Below are 12,303 nucleotides of genomic sequence, written 5' to 3' on the forward strand. Positions count from 1 at the left end.
CAGAAGGCATTTTAATGTACTAGGCTGTAATTGCAGCATAGGAAGTAGAAACTGTGTGAGGTGGGAGCTGTGGAAGATGCTTGACTGTACCAATGTTCCTTAAACAGCCTGTCAGGAAGAATTTTTTTTATGGTCAGAATATTAGATGTATTTAGTGTCCCTCTTCTTCTTCCACACGGAGTGGATGGCTCTGCAGCTCCATGTAGGTGGCCTTTGAAATCAAGTACACTTTGGCACATGATTTTTATTATTGTGAGTATTATGTTCAGCATCAGCACAGATAAGAGAATTTAGGTTCCCCAGACATTGAACCCATATGGTGTAGCTCCATTTTCTATTGTGTCCAGATCACCAAAGCCTTGCACACACTGATCACTAGTATCATACAAATACCATTACCTACAGTCATTTAGGTTCCAAGGACATTGGTACTCTAAAGGTACCCAAACATCTAGCGATTTTGGCGGCCATCAGACAAGCCTCTCTCTGATTTAATCTGAACGGAGAGAGATCTATTGGCCACCATAAACCGCAGGGCAAAATCTGATCGATTGACTGGCTATCCTGCTGATCCTCTGTCTCTAATACTTGTAGTCATAGAGCCTGAACAAGCATGCTGATTAGATGTTTCTGACAAAAAAATCTGACAAGACTAGCTTAATTCTTGTTTCAGGTGGGCAATTCAGACCCTACTGAAGCCATTAAGTGCGTCACTGGCAACTAGTATTGTTTAAAGGATACCTGAAGTGACGTGCGACATGATGAGATAGACATGTGTATGTATAGTGCCTAGCACACAAAGAACTATGCTGTGTTCCTTTTTTTCTTTCTCTGCCTGAAAGAGTTAAATATCAGGTATGTAAGTGGCGGACTCAGTCCTGATTGACAGGAAGTACCGTATATTCCGGCGTATAAGATGACTTAACCCCTGAAAATCTTCTGCAAAATCTTATACGCCGGGTGTCAGGCACGGGGTGTCAGTATTTATTGCAGGCAGAGCTTTAAATTACGTACCGGGTGCAGCCAGCAGCCTTCGTGGTCCTCTCGTGTGATGGGTCCCCCTATTTCCTCCACTGTCCGCCTGCATCATCCATGCCTGTGTCCCGTGTTTGAAAAGTCAGTTTCCATTGAAAGCTGCAAACCCGATAGCATCTTGCGAGCAGACGCTCGTGTGGGTAACAGGGCAGCTTCCTGGTTCCGGGTCACCTGACTGGTGACTACGCACGCGTCACAGGCATGGATGATGCAGGGGGGACAGTGGAGGAAATAGGGGGACCCAGGACATGAGAGGACCGCCAAGGCTGCTGGATGACATAGTGGGACCCAGAGAGAGGACCTTTCCACCAAGACTGCTGTACCCGGTATGTAATTTAAAACTCTGCCTGGCACAAATACTGACACCCAGTTCTATCAATAGCACAGCCCAATCTCTTTTCCCTCCCCTGGATGACTTGTAATCCCAGTACTATGTTCTTTTTACCATTTTGAGGATGGAGGAGCAATGTTTTGAAGAGGGGCAGTCTTATACGGTGAGTATATCCCAAACTCTATATTTTAACTGGAAAAGTTGGGAGTCATCTTATACGCTCAGTCGTCTTATACGCCGGAATATACGGTAACTACAGAGTGGCCCTCCCCTTTTTACCTCTTTCTTGCTCTCGGGAGCCATTTTCTGCTTGGAAAGTGTTTTATTGTTGTAATTTCTTATCAGTGAGGGTCACACTGTAGTTATTTGTGTGCCTTAAAGTGACACTGAAGCGAAAAAAAAATGATATAATGAATTTTATGAGTTGTAGGGATAATTAATAGAACATCAGTAACAAAGAAAAGAGTCTCATATTTTTATTTTCAGTTAAATTGCTTTTTTCTATAACATTGTATCATTCTATTTGCCGTTTACAAATTACACTCTGTATTTTAAATGATGAAATAGAGCAGAGCTAATGACCCTTTGAACTTCCTGGCAGAAAAACCTTAAACAAACAATAGTGAGAGACAGGTTGAGATAAGTGCTTCAGAAAACAGCACTGTAGCCAACCCAAGTTGGGTCAGAGATCTCAGAAAAGCTCTTTTGCATAGATAACAACTGAAGTTTAACTCTTCTAGTACTGTAAACAATATGAGACTTATATCTGTGCTATTAATATTCTATTTCTTAGCTGTACTGCACATACAAATCATTATATCATAAGGTTATTTTCACTTCCGATTCCCTTTAAAGGACAACTGAAGTGAGAGGGATACCATTTTTAAATAGTACTAGTTGCCTGGTATCCTGCTGATCTTTCATGTATCAGTAGCATCTGATTAACTCATCTGAAACAAGCATGTGGCAAATCCAGACAAACCTCAGAGGCCCATATGCAATTAACATTTTCTCTTAGGTTATATTTTAACATTTGTTAAAAAAATGCCTTTTAACCACTTCAGCCTACAGCTTCGAAAATCTTATGCATCCGAGCAATGTTCACCTCCCATTAATTCGCTAATAACTTTATCGCTACTTATCAAAATTAATTGATCTATATCTCGTTTTTTCCGCCACTAATTAGGCTTTCTTTAGGTAGTACATTTTGCTAAGAGCCACTTTACTGTAAATACATTTTAACAGGAAGATTAAGATAGAAATGGAAAAAAATCATTATTTCTCAGTTTTTGGCCATTATAGTTTAAAATTAATACATGCTACAGTAATTAAAACCCATGCATTTTATGTGCCCATTTGTCCCGCTTATTACACCATTTAAATTACATCCCTATCACAATTTATGGCGCCGATATTTTATTTAGAAATAAAGGTGCATTTTTTCAATTTGCGTCCATCACTATTTACAAGCTTATAATTTTAAAAAAATTAATAAGATACTCTCTTGGCATGTATATTTAAAAAGTTCAGACCCTTAGGTAACTATTTATGTAGTTTTTTTTTTTTTTTAATTGTAATTTTTTTTAATTTTTTTTTAATACAAAAATGTATTTGGGTAATTTTAGTTTGGGAGGTAAATTGCCAATTTTAGATGTAATGTAATGTATTTTTTTATTCAATACAGGTATGTGGGTGCAGTTTACTATTTGGCCACAAGATGGCCACATTCAAAAAATTCCTAGATGCGAACGATGTCGCATCTAGGAACTAAAAAGAAGAGAAGAAGTTTCCTGGGGGCAGAAATACCACGCTCTCTGATGAGAAAGCGTCGGTATTTCTGCCGGGGACTTAGATCGGTGAATGGGAATTATATTCCCATTCACTGATCGGGGAGGCAGCGGGAGCGCGCGCGGGCGCGCGCCCGATCGCGCGCACCACACGGCTGCAGCACCACTGCCTATCTGGACGGATATATGCGTCCAGATATGGCGAAGTGGTTAAGCCACCAGAAATCAAGAAAATACTACAAATAATTTTGATAGCACTTTTTTAACTACTTGTTGTCTGTACTTTTTCAGTTGAAAGTATAATAAATAAAATAATAATAAATAATCCTAACATTTGTATAGTACTTTTCTCCTCAAAGCGCTCAAGAGCTGCAGCCTTTAAGGGCGCGCTCAAGAGGCCACCCTGCAGTGTTAGGGAGTCTTGCCCAAGGACTTCTTACTGAATAGGTACTGACCCTAGCCAGGATTCGAACCCTGGTCTCCCATGTCTAGGGCTTGATATTATCTTCTAGGAGAAAATTTAGGAGAAATGGTGCATTGAATAAGGGCCACAGGATCATCAGGACACCAGGCAACTGATATTATTTAAAAGGATATAAATATGGCAGCATCCAGTTCCTTCTCACTTCAGGTGACCCTTAATAATGAAGTTTACAAATTGGGAGGACTTTTAGTGAATGATTCACTGTTTAGCCTCATCCACATTGCCATAAGCAATGTGTTTCATGCTCTGCCATAGGATTCAATACTCTTCTGTATTACATGCTGGCAAAGCCATAAAGATGCTTGTTTAAAACCGATCACAGAAGTAAAAAAAAAATCATACAACCTGATCCGGCAGGGTGGCCAGATCAGGTAGTGTCCATTACCGTCTATCCCTGCCGCTTCTATCTGCTGTTTTCCTTTAGTTCCTCTTCTTTGACCCCTGGAGTCATGGCGCTGCAAAGGAGAGCACAGAGCCCTGAGTGACATGGAAGGGTCGGGGAGAGGCATAGAACAGGCAGAAGAGAGCCAATGAGAAGGCTCTTAGAGGAGGGAAAGGGTGCTTTGCAGGTGTTCCTCTCCTGCAAGAGACGCCCCTTTCCCATTAGTCTGCCAGACTTATCACCAGACTTGGAGGGGAGGGGGCTAGCATGGCACAGGGAGGGCTGACAGCGGCACAGAGGGCACACAGAGGCATGTTCTTCAGATGGGAATGTGTCCCTATTTTCTATTAAAAACCACCTTGGGTACACTTAAAGGTTAGATTGCAAGTTTGAAAGGGCAGGGGTTGTGCTACTTGTGTTCAAGAATACTTCTACCACTACTACTAATAATAATAATAATAAAGGTTACTGATATGTTCTATTAGCCTGTGAGTGTCAGTGCTTGAATTGCTTATCTGACTCTTTACCAAGTATAATCATCTTTACAAAATCTTATAGCAATATTATGTGTAATCAATTACAGTGTTTGATGAGCCTTAGGCCCGGTTCACACTTGCGGTGGCCCTCCGGAATCGCCGTGCCGGAGCCGCACCGCCTGCAGAACGGACGGAACGGACGCACGGCATAGCAATTAAAGCCTATGCGTCCGTTCACATGGGTCCGTTCTGCAGAACCGGAGCCGGACCGGATCCGGGCCGGATCCGGACTCCGGCCTCCGTTCCAACATGCGCTATTTTTTCATCCGGCCCCTCCGGCAGCCGTATCCGGGGCGGAGCCGGACTGCACCATCCGGCCAATACAAACAAATGGGAACCGGAGGCCGCACAACACACTGGCTGAGAAATCCGGATGTTCTACCCCACTTCCTATGCGGATTTTTGCGGCGATATTGGCTGGGGACACATGGGCAAGCATTTTGGAGTGGAGCAGCACGAGCTGGAGGTGTTGGCAGGATGTTGGCAGCATGTCGGAGGTGGAGGTGAGTGCTAAACAGCAGAGGGCCTGATTCCACAGGTCCCCCTTCTGCTGACCTCCCAGACCCCAACATTTTTTTTTTTTTTTTTTACGTTAACTTTGCCAAACGGATCCGGATCGCATCCTGATTACCACCTGATGCAACCTGACCGGATCCGGATCGGATCCGGATCAGAACCGTACGGTTCCGATCCGGATCCGGTCCGGATCCGGTCAGGTCATCCGGTCCGTTTGGCAAACAACCGCTAATGTGAACCGGGCCTTAGCTTCACAGAAGCAAATTAAAGCTTTAAAGGTGTAAGAAGAAAAACTGCATCAAACATAAATGTCTATTATTAGTAGAGTTTTCTTTCCATCGTTCTGTGACACATCATACATACGTATAATCACATAGTGCCAGTGAGTGAAAATGTTCCTTACGATTGAGTCATTCTCATGAATACTAACATGATGGCATTTGAGAATTCTTGCAGTTCACATAGCAGTAGACGTGTCCTGTCCCATCTGCTTCCCTTTTGTTTCTAACCACATGAGAATTGCACCTTTTTTTTTAGAAAAGTGGAATAGATCGTAGTCCATACGACACATCTCTCAGTTGTTTTGTTCTGCTTAGGCTTGAACTGTGTATGTGAACATCAATTGAATAATACAGTTGAATCCCTGTTATCTGGCATTGGTGTCATATATGCCATATATGTGTAAAATAACACTAAACTTCCCCCTTGCAGATCTGTGCACAGCAGAAGTGACTTACCAAGCCTTCGGGCGCCGTCTTCTACACTTCCTGCAACTTCTGCAACCTTCGTGTACGACTCCTGAAGCGTGCATGTGACCCAATGCGAGTCACGTGACACGCCGAGAGCCATTCATGCACGCCGGAAAGCCACTGGGAGCTGCAGGAAGTGTAGAAGATGCAAACGAAGGTTTGGTAAGTTGCTTCTGCTGCGCAAAAGCTCTGCAAAACTCAACCACCCCCCATACTGTATATACAGTATATATGATTTTCTCTTATTTCTATATTGCCTATTGGTTTTTTTTGGGTATATATATATATATATATATATATATATATATATATATATATGTATATATATATATATATATATATTGCTTTATTGCTTATTGTTTGTTATTTTGTGCCATTTTCACTCTATGTCCTCAGTAGAGATGGCCCAGCCTTGTAGAACTCATGGAGAAGCACATGATCAGTTTGATCAGCTGATAGATTAGTAAGTCTCTGATTTGCTGCGATGACTTCCTGGTTTAACACATGATCATGACCAGCAAATCAAAGCCTTACAAATCAGCTGATCAAACTGACCATGTGCTTCTCCATGCATTCTCCAAGGCTGGGCCATCCCTAGTCCTCAGCCATCACCTTGTTCACCATCCTCTCCTGTCTTTAACCTTCCTTATAGTTTTCAGTTACTAAGGGCCGGTTTCCACCACGTCGGAGAGCATCTTGTGAGACACGCTGTCACTTGCACTGATGCTAGTGCGCACTTTAATCCCTGCTATCTAGAATCGCACCAGCAAGTTATTTGGACGGCATGCTGGTGTCTGAATATTCAGTTTCCTGTCCTTTTAGCATGCAGGAAAATGCTACATATTTAGCTATAGTGGAAATGGGCCCTAACAGTGCTTGTTATCTTTTCTCATCATCCTGCTTCATCACTCTTCTTACTCATCATCCGTATTCATCACTCTTCTTACTCAACATCTGTATTCATGCTCATCATTTTTGTTTAGGATCTTCATTCATCATTTACCACCAACCTCATTGACCATTTTCATCCATTATTTTTGGTTGTCATTGGTCCTCATTGCTTTCAGTTTTCATTCTCTCTAACTTTCCTTACACATCCATTGCTGTAAAAATATTATAGGTTACATGTGGTATGATGAGATGATCATGTGTACATATGTAATACCAATCCTAATGTAATACCAATCCTTCTTGACAGAATGAACTGTACATGCACAGAACACTCACGGCAGTGGGCGTGTGATTGGGAGGAGCGCTTAAACAGGCAGCACATGCGCTGTTGCACACAACTCCCGACTGGGTCCCGCTGCTTACGGAGCTGCCAGCACTATAATGGAGGGGACCCAGAAGACACCGTGGGACGCTACGGGGGGCTGGAGGAAGCCCCAGCTTAGGGCCAGTCTCCACTCGTTAGTTTTTCTGTGCATTTTCTGTTCAGGAAAACTGCAGCCAGTGTTAATCAATGGGCTAGATCACACCTGAATGCATTTTTCACATGCAGAAAAACAATTAACAGCAATGCAAAACTGTCAGACAACTCATGCAGAAAAACTGACACACAGAAAACCTGACAACTGGAGACAGTCCCTAAGTTCAGATGTTTAGTCAAAATCATTGGGTGCCCATGATTTTGACTGAATATCTGCTTGCACTTTTATTGACCTGAGGAAGAAGCAGAGACCCATGAAACGCATTTGTCTTTTTAAAAAACATGCTTGAATAAAAACCTTACATAATCAAAACCCTCCTTTTTTGTCTGGGTTTTACACCTGGAAAATGTAAGATACCTCATTTATTTATTTATCATTTTTTATTTTTCACATAAAAGTACCTTATGTAAACATTCTCGGGCGCCTCTGACTACTAGTTGCCTATCACACTTCATCGGAGGTGTCCCTCCCACTGGTGTGGTGTTACTCACAGCCAGTAAGACCCTAGGAGTGGACCACCCAGTTCCAGCAGGACCTGGAAAACCGAGCAGGGAAGGTCATTTTCCCTCAAGCGATATTTTGGTGGTTGCAAGGTCTGCAATACTCACCTTTGTGAGTATAATTATTCCTGTACTTTTTAGAAATACCCAGTACCTTACGATATTGCGCCAGTTGGCTCCTGGTCTCTCCTGTCACACCGGCAACTGTAGTTCCCCCACAGTGGCCGTTCCTATTTCTGAAAACTCCTCCTGATAACTAATTAGAGTTAATAAAATAAAAATAGAATTCCAGGAAAGTCTCACAAGTTTATTTTCATTTTAGGTTTGTCTTTGTTAGGAAAAAAAGGCTTTTCAGTCCAGCTCTATTCATCGCTGGGATAAATAGCAAATACTTCAAACAGCTGGAATTGCTTTTGTGTGTATAAGGGACGACCATTCCAAGGTGTTCCTAATAGTATCTGGAAAATGGAAATGTAAAAGCCTGCAGCCAATTACTGTTTTAGTCTAGGTGTGGAAACCAGGCAAAGATCTGAAAAGGCAATCACTCATGCAACAAGATGGGAATAAGCAGGCAATTTGTACTTTAAAGAGAATTCCACATTTTGCAAAGAAGTACAATTTGAGCTTCCAGTTGGTTTGCAGTTTGATCTCTAGTGGCAAAATAAAATTATTAAGATAATTTTTAATAACATAAAAATTCTCATGTAACATGGATGTTAATAGCATTTAAGAGAATTTCACTTCAATACTCCAAGTGGCTTGGGAATGTAGAACTCACCATAGTGATGCATTTTCTGTAGCTATATTCCTTTTTAAAATGATCTGTGTGTTTTTATTTTTACTTGTAGAACATTAAGATTTAATGTATATAATAAATGTGTTCTGTATTTTAAAAAATCATTTCTTTATTTTAAATTAAAATTTTATTTATTGAAGTAATTAATTTTACTTTCACTATTTTAATTAGTGAAACAAAACGCGCAATGCTATAGACACTGCTGGAAAATTGCTATACATGGATTTTTCCTTTTCTGTTCAGGAAATGTTGCTTAACGTATTTTAATGGTACCAATGGTACACCAATTTAATGGTCAAAACAACTTACAAAAATGCATGTTACTATGGCAAACACCTGTAGATTAAGAAGCATTTCATCTAACAGTTAAAAGCTGAAAAAGAAAATAAAAAACTAGAACGAATAACTAATACATAAAAATAATTAAGTATATAGCAGAAGAATTTGAGAAATGGAAATGACAATGACCAAAATAGCAACACACATTTTGGAGCACTTTAACCGCTTCCAGAACAGTGCGGTTGAAATCTGCATCCTGCTGGTGGCTGCATGGCTCTGACAGGACATAGATTTCAACAACGGGCCGTGTGGTCCCACTGCTCCCGCCAATCATGGTGCTCTGCCACCTCCGCAACTCACTTGCTCTGACATCAATATGACGGCAGAGCTCTTTGACCCAGTCAATAGACGATTTGATTGGCTCCTGACCCTGTGATCACTGTAAGCCAATCACCTTGGCTTACATTGATTGACAGGGTTAGAAGCCAATGAACGCAGCCCCATGACCGGTGCACAGAGCTCTGCTGTCATAGCAAAGACAGAGAGAGGGGTCTGCAATGATGGGAAAATGGCGGGAGCGGCGGGTATATGTGGGGCTTCGTGGTGAGGCACCGCTTTGTGGTACCAGCAGTCTCTGGTCCTTAAAGAAAACCTGAACTGAAAATTAAAAGTCAAAACAAGCATACACAAGTCATACTTACCTCCCGTGTAATCTACTCCTCAATCTCTTTCTCCTCTCCCGTGTCTTGTTTGTCCACTGTGATCAAGGAAATCCTCTGTCCTCCATTTTGAAAATGGCCATTACCCCATAACAGCTTTCTGGTCAGCACACTGTTAAACTGTAACATCACCCACTTGAGCCATAGGGAAACATGGACATTACCTGGCACATCAGTTGTCCTCTCAGCTATAACTAACAGCAACTGATATATAACTGACAGCTACTGATATATTTCAGTTCTGACAAAATGTTGTCAGAACTGGAAGGGATCATTGTCAGAAGAAAATGGTGAGCTTCTGAGAGGAACTGATGGCAATGTAACTATGTAATGTTTATTTGAAGTTACCACATGTGTTTTTAAATAATTTTTCTCAGTTCAGGTTCCCTTTAAGGGGTCGGAGACTGCTGGTACGCAAGGGGTTAAAGCTCTGCCTAAACAATAATAATAATTCCAGTATTTGTACAGCACCTTTCTCCTGTTAAACTCAAAGTGCTTGTGAGGCAGCCACTAGAGCGCACTCAGTAGGCAGTAGCAGTGTTAAAGAGTAACTGTCAGGCTGCAAAAGCTAATTTAAACCTCTATTCTCCTGTGTTAAACAGTTTAGCCACTTGTCGACCGCACGCTTATACCGTGCGTCGGCAAAGTGGCAGCTGCAGGACCGCCAGCTGCAGGCTGATTAATCAGGAAGCAGCCGCTCGCGCGAGCGGCTGCTTCCTGTCAATTCACGGCGGGGGGCTCCGTGAATAGCCTGCGGGCCGCCGATGGCGGCTCGCAGGCTAAATGTAAACACAAGCGGAAATAATCCGCTTTGTTTACATTGTACGGCGCTGCTGCGCAGCAGCGCCGTAAGGCAGATCGGCGATCCCCGGCCAATCAGCGGCCGGGGATCGCCGCCATGTGACAGGGGACAGCCTGTCACTGGCTGCACAGGACGGATAGCGTCCTGTGCAGCCCGTTTCACCAGGGGGGGGGGGGCAGGTAGGAGAGGGAGGGGGGGATTTCGCCGTGGAGGGGGGGCTTTGAGGTGCCCCCCCGCAACACCCGGCAGACAGGAGCGATCAGACCCCCCCAGCACATCATCCCCCTAGCGCTGGTCCTTAAGGGGGGGTAAAGGGTGGGTCCTCAAGTGGTTAGAAAGAAGCCAAAAAGGCAATACTGCAGTTAAAAATCTCTCTTACTTTAGAAGTTTGCTGACAGCAAGGCTCCGTATTCCCAGGCTCCTAAGGAGGACGCAAGCCGAATAACAGATACTGCAAAGCATTCTGGGGCCCTCCCCTGGCTGCTAGTGAGGCTCAAGTTTCAACAGCATGTAACAGTCTAGCTCACAGCACTAATAAATCTCGGGCAGAGTACACTGCAGGAGTCCGCTATTGTTCCTAGCCACATGGCTAATTAATATTCACTGCACAGTAGTGTTATTCATTACCAGCGTTTGTGAGAGTGGAATCATCAGGAAGCAGGCAGGACATGACGACACATTTGGCTTCATAGGAGACAGACAAACATGGAACCTGCCATGAGCTGTCAGGAGCATCATTCTCTGCAAATACTATATAAAAATTATGTGAAGTACAAACGTGGACAGTGAAATGCATAATTAATGTAAGTACAGCCAATCTTTAGCTACTGATATATGTGTTTATTTTCTCTGAGACCTTATACCTAACAGCTCCTCTTTAAGGAGACTTGCCCAAGAAACTCCTTACTGAATAGGTGCAGCTTACTGAACAGGCAGAGCCGAGATTTAAACCCAGATTTCCTGTGTCAGAGGCAGAGCCCTTAACCAGTACACTTTCCAGCCACTGTAAAAAAATGTAAATACATTACAAAGTATATGTTTGCAAACGTGGATCATGGACTATTAAATTGTGTGAACCACCAATGTGAACATATTTCCTCCTATGTTGTGAATACCAACTCCATGTATGTTCTCCCTTTTCAATAAATAAGTAAAGAAGAAATATATGTAATTAAGGAATCCATACTTAAGACCCAAACTCTGAAGCTTACTTTTTTCAGTATGTGCATGAATATGGAAAAATATGTAATTTATCACAAGTGATTAAAGGGACTCCGAGCACCTCTCATGGGCATGCCTTTAAGACAGACGACTTCCAACAAAGTCGTGCTATGACCCATCTGGAGGAGTCTCTTGCAGTGGCCATGCGTGTCACTTCCTCTTACTGCTTCATTCAGTGATGCACTTCTCTAACAGAGAAGACAGGGGTGACCCAGAAGTTATAACATAGCCAAGATGGCAGTTACGATTTTTAAATTGAAATCAAACGGAAACTATTTGGTGTAGAACGGCGATTCATGCATCAAATGAAAGAGGAGAGCACAAGCTACAGAAGGAAAGGTATGCATCTTGAAGTACTTTGCAGTACTGGTCGGAGTCTTAAAGAGTAACTGTTAGCCCCCAAAGTGAAATTTAAATCTCTATAGCAATGTTTTATTTAGTATTTAAGTGAGCCAAAAAGCCAATGCAGAACTTAAAAATCAATCTAATTTTTATACTATGTAACCTTTTGCCCAAGCTCCTGACGCAAAGCCGCATATCAGATACTGCTTCAGCATGCAGAGCATGCCTATGTCTGCCCGACCCCTCTCTCCCCCCCAGGACCAGGTGCCGATATATTCTCTCATCAAACAGCTGACCGCTCTGACACGGAGAGAGAGCGGGAGCACTTCCAGCGCCGCCACCACAGAGCAGCCGCCGCCGTGCATCTCTCTCACATGTGAATCTCTCACATGTG

The sequence above is a fragment of the Hyperolius riggenbachi genome, chromosome 5 (genome assembly GCF_040937935.1).
Source record: "Hyperolius riggenbachi isolate aHypRig1 chromosome 5, aHypRig1.pri, whole genome shotgun sequence".
In the NCBI taxonomy this organism is placed as follows: Eukaryota; Metazoa; Chordata; class Amphibia; order Anura; family Hyperoliidae; genus Hyperolius; species Hyperolius riggenbachi.